This window comes from Gorilla gorilla, chromosome 7 (genome assembly GCF_029281585.2).
Source record: "Gorilla gorilla gorilla isolate KB3781 chromosome 7, NHGRI_mGorGor1-v2.1_pri, whole genome shotgun sequence".
Taxonomy (NCBI): Eukaryota; Metazoa; Chordata; class Mammalia; order Primates; family Hominidae; genus Gorilla; species Gorilla gorilla.
Genome location: NC_073231.2, coordinates 14,886,580 through 14,897,284, shown reverse-complemented (window position 1 = coordinate 14,897,284; position 10,705 = coordinate 14,886,580). Strand labels below are relative to the sequence as shown.

The 10,705-nt window shown below is 44.0% G+C and overlaps 1 pseudogene; it reads right to left on the bottom strand.

Annotated features, from left to right (window-relative positions):
- Window positions 1–10,196: 10,196 nt before the first annotated feature.
- Window positions 10,197–10,270, bottom strand: LOC115935742 (uncharacterized; annotated as a pseudogene).
- Between the last annotated feature and the right edge of the window lie 435 nt (window positions 10,271–10,705).

Here is a 10,705-nt window from a genome sequence, read left to right as displayed (position 1 = left end):
GGTCACTTTTCTGGTGGGGCCAGCAGATAACAGCTGATGTGTGAAGGAGGCAGGGAAGGACATGGGGAAAAGGTCCAGTGGAAATCAAAGCCCATTGTCATAATTCTGTCCTTTGTTTTGAGACAGGATCTTGCTCTGTTGTCTAGGCTGGAGTGCAGTGGTGCAATCATAGTTGACTGCAGCCTCAATCTGCCTAGCTCAGGTGATCCTCCCAACTCAGCTTCCTGAGTAGCTGGGACCACAGGTACATGCCCCTGGCTAATTATTATTATTTTTATTTTTAGTGGAGATGGGGTCTTGCTATGTTGCCCAGGCTGGTCCTGAACTCCTGGGCTCAAAAAATCCTCTCACCTCACCCTCCCAAAGTGCTGGGATTACAGGCGTGAGCCACGCGCTCGGCCATCATTCTGTTCTTTATGCACCCAGTCCAAGACCAAGATAGGTGGAGGTGAGCGAGATGTAAATGCAGCCGTCAACATAAATAATGTTTGAATGCCATCTTTACAAAGGGCAGCTGGGCGCAGTGGCTTACACCTGTAATTCCAGCACTTTGGGAGGTCGAGGTGGGCGGATCACCTGAGGTCAGGAGTTCACAAGCCTGGCCAACATGGTGAAACCCCGTCTCTACTAAAAATACAAAAATTTGCCCGGCGTGGTGGTGGGAGCCTGTAATCCCAGCTACTCAGGAGACTGAGGCAGGAGAATCGCTTGAAGTGAGGAGGCAGAGCTTGCAGTGAGCTGAGAGCACACCACTGTACTCCAGCCTGGACGACAGAGTGAGATTCCGTCTCCCAAAAAAAAAAAAAAAAAAGCAACATTAATGCAAAAAAATTAATGGTGAAAAAAATGTCAAGTATTGAAATATGGATAGCATCTGACAGGGCTGCTGAGGTTGGGGTGAAGGGAGTGAGGGGAATCCTGCAACTAGACCTTTGGATCTTGTCTTTATTTGAATTTTGTGGATTTTTTTGGCATTAATTTTGACTTTAAAAAAAAAAAGCATGAAAATATTATTTTTCTTAAATTGTGTGCCCAACTGTGAGTCCCAGTAAATATTTCCTTTAGGAATTACTTAAAGGAGTTAAACAACTTTTGACTTGTTGATCCTTCTGCATTGAGGGAGGGGGCATCTCAGAAGCATGCCCTTTGAAAAGTATCAGAATACTAGGCATCCTCCTGTACCTCCCACAACCCCCGCAAAAAAGAGTACTAGGTCTCCCAAAGGCCGGATGGGATTTCTGCATCAAAGAGAAGACATCAACAGAGAGATAACCTAGTCATTCAGAGGCCGCATGTGAGGAGAGAGGGACAGTGGACAGCCATGCCCAGAGAAGGCAATTTGAGTGCATGACCATCGGCCCGTGCCAAGGGCAGCCTGCAGAGTTCCTCCCTCTGTTGATTCATTTGGCTAGGATGAGTTCTAGACCTGAACACGTCCTCCCCATCATACAGGATTACCCACTGTCACCTTGGTAAATTAACCTGTTTAACCTTCGGCTCCCTCGTCTGTAAGATAGAACTAATACTATACCCCTCACAGTGATGTTTTAAGGATAAGTGAGGTAGAATATATATAAAGCACTTTACAAAGTGCCTGGTACATTCTAAGTGGTCAAAAAAAAAAAAAAAGATAGCTATTTTCACCTTACTATTAGATTTTCTAGGTCAAGGCTGGGCGCAGTGCCTCACACCTATAATTCTAGCACTTTGGGAGGTGGGGGCTGGTGGATCACTTGAGGTCAGAAGTTCAAGACCACCCTGGCCAACATGGTGAAACCCCATCTCTACTAAAAATACAAAATTAGCTGAGCGTGGTGGCACATGCCTGTAATTCCAGCTACTTGGGAGGCTGAGGCAGGAGAATCACTTGAACCTAGGAGGTCGATGTTGCAGTGAGCTGAGACGGCGCCATTACACTCCAGCCTGGGAAACGAGTGAAACTCCATCTCAAAAAAAAAAAAAAAAAAAAATTATAGGTCTGTTCTTGAAGCTAGAACAGAAAAAAAGATTTTCTAGGTCTATTCCTGTCTGAGTCCTCATTGGGAACGTTTCACTGCTCACTGATAAGTCACCAGAGCGTAGGCCAAGCCAGTGAGGTTTGATGCATATTAATATAAAATGTGGGAAATTGTCACTAAAATGAGTCAGAGTTACGGAAGGAATGGAGAAGCCTGGATTCCGGTCTCAGCTTCAGGACTTGTTAGCTGTGGGAACTTAGGTCTATCCCACCACAACTTCGGGCCTCTTCCTTCTTTATGCAATAAAAATAACAACATCATTCCTATTGCTCTTCTGCTGTGGGAACCAAAGAGATAATAAGGTGCAAAAGTGACTCAGGGCAGCACCTTTGGATGGAAATGAGCTTTGTTAAGGCGTTGTTCTTTCAGTGGGCTCATTTCTTTGCCTGGGCTGGTTCATCTGGTTCTGATCCTGAACTTAATGATCTTTGGAGGTAGATTCTTTATTCTGGACTTTAAAATGATAGCAGAAAGAATTAGCTGAAAGTAACAAATTATTATTTAAAGTAGGTATGATAGATATTAGTTCTGGTATTAATTATATTACTTTCCCATAGGGAATTGGAGGTATATATGAATATATATATGAATATATATGAATGTATATATGAATATATATATGAATATATATGAATATATATATGAATATATATGAATGTATATATGAATATATATATGAATATATATATGAAAATATATGAATATATATGAATATATATGTGAATATATATGTGAATATATATGTGAATATATATATGTGAATATATATATGAATATATATGTGAATATATATATATATATGAAAAGGAGTTTATTTCTTACAGTATAGTGGCTGAGAAGTCCACGGTTGAGGGACTGCATCTGGTAAGGGCCTTGTTGCTGGTGGGGACTCTGTGGAGTCCTGAGGTGGCTCACAGCATCACATGGTGAGGGGGCTGAAACTGCTAACATGCTCAAATTGGAGGTGTTTTTAAGAAGCATGACTAAGGGCTGGGCGTGGTGGCTCATGCCTATAATCTCAGCATTTTGGAAGGCTGAGGCAAGCAGATCGCTTGAGGTCAAGAGTTTGAGACCAGCCTGGCCAACATGGTGAAAGCACATCTCTACTAAAAATACAAAAATAAGCAGGGCATGGTAGCATGCACCTGTAGTTCCAGCTACTTGGGAGGCTAAGGTGGAAGGATCACTTGAACCCAGGAGGCAGATGTTGCAGTGAGCCGAGACTGTACCACTGCACTCCAGGCTGGGTGACAGAGCTGAGACCCTGTCTCAAAAAAAAAAAAAAGAAGCATGACTAAGGGAAACGCCTTCCTCTTGGTCCTGCCTAGAACCACTTCTTTTGTTTTTCTGAGTTTGTATGTTTAGATCTTTGTAAGTGTCCTATGTAGTTATACATTTTCCTTGATTATGAGTTTGAATGATCACTTCCTTTTCTCAAGCAAATGCACTCACTTATGAGAATTTTCAGTCATTTGGACTATAATTGCTTAAACTTCAGACTGTAGCTGCAGAGTCATTTTGTAGCCATCCTTAGAGAGTGAGTATGGTGTAAGGATTGAGAGCCCAGGCTCAGATGCCATGCCACTAAATAAGTGACCTTGCTCTGTTAAACGGGGGCATGCCAGCCCAGATCTCATAGGGTCGTAGTGAGAAATGAAAGAATTAATGTTTATAAAGTGCTTAAAATAGTGTTTAGTGAATAATAACTCCTCAATAAATGTTAGCCATTATTGTATTGACCCTATTTGTGTTAGCTCTTATTACACTGGTCTGCACAAGGCTGAAACTTGGGGCTTATCCTCTATGGGATGTTTTCTGTGAGTTTCAGCTACTGCTCCTAGTACACTTTCTGGCAGTGTTTTTGTCTCTCTCTGTGTTCTATTTCTCTGCTTTCTTCCATTCTTCCGTGTCCATGGAAAGGACTAGATATACTTTTTTTTTTTTTCCAATAAATCCCCTTTAAGCAAAATTGAGTCAGGTGTCTCTTGCTACCAAAAGAACTGGACAAACTCCACTAGTTTGAGAACAGTCACCTCCTATTCTTGTGCTGATTGGTTGAACTCTCCTAGAGCACTGAGTCTCTGGGATTCTGGCAAGGTACTGTCACTGACACCAGCAGCATTCTGGGTAAGCAGCATATACCACTATTACCCGTGAACGAATCAAGGAACATGCTAAGTGCACACGTATGAAGGGACATCTGTTGCACACAGAACTGGGGCACAGTTGGCAAGGAGTTTAAATGTGTTAACTTCAGGATACATTTAGGGAAACTGCAATCAAGAGATTTACCCAGAAAACACATTTCAGAACTATGGTATAATAAAAAATATGTTTGGTCTTTATCCCTGACTCCTGGCACTGAGCATCAAAGACCCTTGGAAATTTCCGAGTGGTTCGAATGTCTATTGTTATTCATGAATCCTTTCTGATCATAACTAAGTTTATGCTATTGAGGTGAATCAAGGTGGGACCTTAAATAGTTTCAGGAGAGAGGCTGGCCACACTACAAAGACCAAGCTTATGATTAGAGGGTTGGAACTTTTGGCTCCACCCCTCACCCTCTGGAGAGAAGAGGGGAACTGGAGATTGAGTTCAATCACTAGTGGCTAATGATTTGTTTATTTTTGTTTTTGTTTTTGTTTTTGTTTGAGACGGAGTCTTGCTCTGTCACCCAGGCTGGAGTGCAATGGTGCAATCTCAGCAGACTGCAACCTCTGCCTCCCGGGTTCAAGAGATTCTCCTGCCTCAGCCTCCAGAATAGCTGGGACCACAGGCATGCATTACCACACCTGGCTAATTTTCATATTTTTAGTAGAGATGGGGTTTTGCCATGTTGGCCCCACTGGTCTCGAACTCCTGACCTCAAGTGGTCTGCCTGCCTTGGCCTCTCAAATTGCTGGGATTATAGGCAAGAGCCACCGCGCCCAGCCAATGGCTAATGATTTAACTGATCATGCCTAAGTCATGACACCTCAATAAAAACTCTTGAGCAACAAGCTTCCAGGAGCTTCTGGGTTGGTGAGCTCATGATGTGCTGGGAGGATGGCATGCCCAGAGAGGGAACGGAAGCTCCACACCCCAGCCACTAGCCCCATACCTCGTCCTATGCGTCTTTTCCATTTGGCTGTTCTTGAGTCGTATCCTTTATGGGAAACTGTATGTGAATCATCAATGCAGTGCTTTGTTGAGTTCTATGAGTCACTGTAGTCTGTTAATGAACCTGAAGCAGTCATGGAAACTCCTGAATTTATAGTCAGCCAGGTAGAAGTGCAGGTAGCCTGGGGACCCCACTGGCCCTGGACGTTTTGTGGAACTGAGGCCTTGATTTGTGGGATATGACAGTAACTCCAGATAGTACCAGAATTGAACTGTAGGACACCCAGTGAATGTTAGAGAATTGATGTTGAAACCATAAGAACTTTGGAGGAACTGATTGTAAGAATTCTCTTCTGAAAAGCAGCCAAGTCCTCTATTGCCTCCAGAGAACCATGTTGAAATCACTGATAACAGAGTAAAGTATTCTATTTCTCTGCTTTCTTCCTCTCTTTGGTGGTTTTCAACAGATTGTTTGGAAGTGAAAGGAAATATATCTGTGACAGGGGGGTAAACAACACCCTGTGACATTCAAAGTTCTAAGGCCTGATAGGCTGTGGGGTGTGATAACGAACTCCCATTTCCACATTCACATATGAAGTTGACCAGATTTGTGATTTATTCTGCTGAAATTCCCCAGAGACGGTCCAACTCTTTTACCATAGAAAAGCAACATCAGGGGATTGCGTACATTAAAGGTGATATAAACTGTAGTGGGAATGGTGTTTTAGAGCACATTTTAAATAACCTGTTTTGGACTCATGGCAGGCTCCCGTTAGAAAACAGTTGTGAGGGCTAAATTATCCCCATCAGAATTCATCAGTTATGTACCCACTTCGTCCTATTCTGCTGCACTTTTTTGTAGGATTCAGCTTTCCTTTTCTACAAATACATTTCTTCTCTTTTTTATACTTCTTACATTTTTGTTTCTATTCTTTATGTAATTGGAGTGAGGATTGTAGCGACAGAAAGGGGATGATCCCTTTCCTCCCCATCGTAAGGCTCACGGCTGACACCCCTACAACAAAAGACAGGAAAAAAGCACAACAAATTTATTTGATTCTAGTTTTATGTGGCACAGGAGGCTTCAGGATAAAGACCCAAAGACCCAGAGTAAACTATCCATGTTTACATTTAGGTTCAAGGAAGCAGGGACAGCCACGTAGAAACGTGATTGGGCCAGGCACTATGGCCCACGCCTGTGATCCCAGCACTTTGGGAGGCCAAGGGGGGGCGGATCACTTGAGGCCAAGAGTTTGAGATCAGGCTGGCCAACATGACAAAACCCCATTTCTACTAAAAATACAAAAATTAGCCAGGCGCAGTGGCGGCAGGCACCTGTACTCCCAGCTAGTCAGGAGGCTGAGACAGGAGACTCGGTTGAACCCAGGGTGTCAAGGCTGCAATGGGCAGAGATCGTGCCATTGCACTCCAGCCTGGGTGACAAAGCAAGACTCTGTCTCAAAAATAAACAATAAATAAATAAAATCAACACATAATAAATAGAAATGTGATTGGACAAAAAGGGTATGAACTCTTAAAAGAAAAACTTCAGCTGAATTAAATTTGACAGAGTTTAATTGAGTAAACAACAATTCACGAATCAGCAGCTGCCTGAGCCAGAGTAGGCTCAGAGACGCCAGCACAGCCCCGTGGTGGAAGATTTGTGGACAGAAAAAAGAGAGTGACATACAGAAAACGAAAGTGAGGCACAGAAACAGGCAGATTGGTTATAGGTTAGTGTTTGCGTTATTTGAATGTGATTTAAACAGTTGGCCACATTTGATTGGCCAAAACTCAGTGATTGGCACAAGAGAAGACTACAGTCTGTTTACAACTCCATTTAGGTTATAGTTCATGATGTACTTTAGGTCAAACTTAAAATATGTAAGGAGAGAGCTTTAGGCCAAACGTGACTTAACAGAACTGATGGTAATAAACTGAATGGGGAAACCTAGCCAGGCTTGCCTGTTCAGATTCTTCTTGGCCTCTCGTTTGCAGCATTTCTTCTTCCCTGGTGTAGGGCAGGACCCCTCTGGAATGAGGGTCTTTATTTATGGCCAGCTGATACATTGAAAGGTGGGGGAAGGTGAGAGTAATATTTTGTTGTTGTCGCCCAGGCTGGAGTGCAGTGGTGCGATCTTGGCTCACTGCAACTTCTGCCTCCCTGGTTCAAGCCATTCTGGTGCCTCAACCTCCTGAGTAGCTGGGATTACAGGCACCCGCCACCATGCCTGGCTAATTTTTTGTATTTTTAGTACAGATGGGGTTTTGCCATGTTGGCCAGGCTGGTCTTGAATTGGCCTCAAGTGATCCTCCCTTCTCAGCTTCCCAAAGACCTGGGATTACAGGCATGAGCCACTGTGCCCGGGAGGAATATTTTTAAGCTTTATAGCTAGCTTTGAGGGAAAGGGGTTCTGGTTTCTATGACCTACCTTGGGGAAGAGGAATACTAGTTTCTACGGCTTGCCTCAGGGAAAAATGAGGGGCAAGAGACAGAAAGGCAGGGGAAGTTCAGAGAGAAACTTCACTCGTAAGCCTTCACTTTGGGGCATCACTTTCTGAGCTCCAACATTGTTACTTGGATCCTAATTCATACACATCCCTCAGAAGCTCTGGGATCTCACAGGGTGCCTACGTGCTACGGGTTCCTGGAGCTTAGAGGAGACATCGTGAAGAAGAGTTTGGAAATGGAAAGGTTTCTGGGCCTTGGAGCTGTGATCCCCAGCTCTGCTGGAAGAGGAAGACACTGTCTCTGGGGATTTGGGATCAGCTGGATGGGGCACTCCCTGAAGTCAGAGAATGCAGGAGCACAGCTCTGTCCTGCTCCTGCCTCTGTTGTGATTTGACCTGCCTTTTCCCCTAATCTGTTGGGGTAAGGGGTTATACAGCATCATATTAGGACTTGCCCACGTTGTTAAACTATTAGTAAGTCCCTAAAACAGAATCGAATTGATGAGCCATGTATAGTTTGCTTAACCATGTTCTTATGGCCAGTCATGCAGGTTGCTTTCAAGTTTGGCTTTTATAAATGCATCTATAAATAAAATATTTGTCCATAAAGATGTTTCCACATTTAAGGTAAATTCCCACAAATGAATTCCTGAACATCTTAAGGCTTTTGGCCCATTTTCCAAATAACTTCGCGAAGGGCTCTGTTTTCTAAAGGGCAGGGTCTAAAGGTGCATTTTTTTCATTCCTTTGCCAGCATTATTATAGTTTTTAAAAACCTTTACCAACATAGTAGCTGAAAAATGGTTGTATTGATTTGATAAATACTTCCCTGATTACGTTTGATGTAATCAAACACTTTTGATTACCCATCAATTTTGACTATCCCATCAATTACATGGGAACACTTTCCCCATGTACTTGTCTGTTTTTTGAGACAAAGTCTTGCTCTGTCACTGAGGCTGGAGTGCAGTGGCGAGATCTCGTCTCACTGTAACCTTTGTCATCTGGGTTCAAGCGATTCTTCTACCTCAGCCTCCCGAGTAGCTGGAACTATAGGCAGCACCACCATACCTGGTTAATTTTTGTGTTTTTTGTAGAGGTGGGGTTTCAAGACGTTGGCCAGGCTGATCTCAAACTCCTGACCTCAAGTGATCTGCCTGCCTCGGCCTCCAAAAGTACTAGGATTACAGGCCTGAGCCACCACACCGGCCTGTTTTTTTGTTTTGTTTTGTTTGAGACAGGGTCTCGCTCTGTCGCCCAGGCTGGAGTATGGTGGTGCAATCACTGCTCACTGCAGCCTTGACCTCCAGGGTTCAAGTGATCCTCCTGCGTCAGCCTCCCAAAGTGCTGGGATGACTGACGTGAGCCACTGTGCCTGGCTCCTGTGTACGTGTTAGCCACTAATTTTTTTCAGGTGCTTTGCCCAACTCTGGGCTGTGCTGCCGCACACAACCTGTAATTGCAGAATGAAACCCACTAGGGACTGGCAACAACTCCAGTCGCCACCTAGATGACCCAGCACGTAGCTCACAGACCCAATCACTTTTGCGGTCCAAGTTTAGAAATCACAGTTGTTAACTAGTTTGTGGTTTGCAAAACAAGTGTTAGGCATCTAGTCATTTGCTGATTCATCACATATTTTTTATGGGCCCTCTATGAGCCAGACACTATTTTAGGCATGGTGAAAAAGACAAAAATCCCTCTTTGTACGGACTGTACATTCTAGTGAGGAGAGGAAGAAAGTAAACATCCTTAAGTCTGTTGTCAAATAAATTAAAAGATGTTCATTGCTTTAGGAAAATGAGCATCAAGGGTAGGGGGTGGTTTGGAGAAAACTGGAGGGTGAAACCTGCTGCAGATGTAAAGTGTGGTCAGGACAGAGCCCAGCAAGGAGGTGAGAGAGCCTTGGAAGCTGCCTGGGGACACTGCGTCTGGCAGAGGCACCAACCATGGGGAAGAACAGTAGGAAACCAGGAAGGCCAAAACGGGGCAAGCAATCGGAGTAACGGGAGTTGATGTCAGAGAAGTCCAGGGGGTGGATCTCATAGGGCCTTGGGGGCCGTTGCAAGCATTTGGGCTTTCCTAAGGGTGAGATGGGAGGACCAGAAAGTTTTCAGCCACATGAGTGATGAGATCTGTCTGGCGTTTGAAAAGAGTAGCTCTGGCTGGCTGCTGCATTCGAAACAGACTGCAGGGGGTCAAAGGCAGGAGCTGGAGGAGAGGGCGGAGCAGACAGACTGCTGCAAATTACCCAGAGCCCTCACGTGGCCCTGGAGCTGGTGAGTGAAAAGATCCAGGAATCCGGCAGAGCTGATGGGATTTCCTGATGGAGTGAATGTGCGCTGAGAGAAAGGGTGGAGCCACGGGCAGTTTCTATTTAAGACCTCGTAGGTTGCTGTGTGCCCCATGGTCCCTTAACTAATGTCTGAGCGTTTCCAGAGTTAAACCAGGAACACATTTACTCATGGGGCTAGGTCCTGGTATGAAGGGCATGATAACTAATCCCTGCCATGAGAATTCAGCAGGGGCAGTGGTTTTATCCATGTTAATGAGGTGATGAATAAAAATGATAATGACATTGTGGCATTTGGTCCATTCTTTGATGATCTTCATATATTCCTGTTTAACACTTTTTTCTCTACACGTTTACAGGAACTTCTCTAGTAGCAAACTACAGAAATGATCCCTGAAAGTATCGTCTCCTGTTTAACTTGACTTAATGGAATTGGCATAGGTATGTCCTATCTTGGCAACCATGTGTGGACCTTATACAAGATTTATGCATGATGTCTTTGCTGTTGTTGTTAGAACAACTCAGCAAAATAAAATTCCAGTTCATCGTTGGACAACATTGTTTCACACATCTGTGAAATAGGCCAAAAAAAATAAATAAATAAACAGCAACTTCATAGACAAATAAATAAATAAATAAATAAATCTTTTCTCTTTGGCCTTTTTAACCATCTCATACAAACCAACTTTCATGCGCGTCCGTGTGAAGAGACCACCAAACAGCCTTTGTGTGAGCAAAGGCTCACCTGGCTGCAGGCGGGCTGAGTCCGAAAAGAGTCAGCGAAGGGAGATAGGGGTGGGGCCGTTTTATAGGATTTGGGTAGATAAAGGAAAAAGGGGGGTTG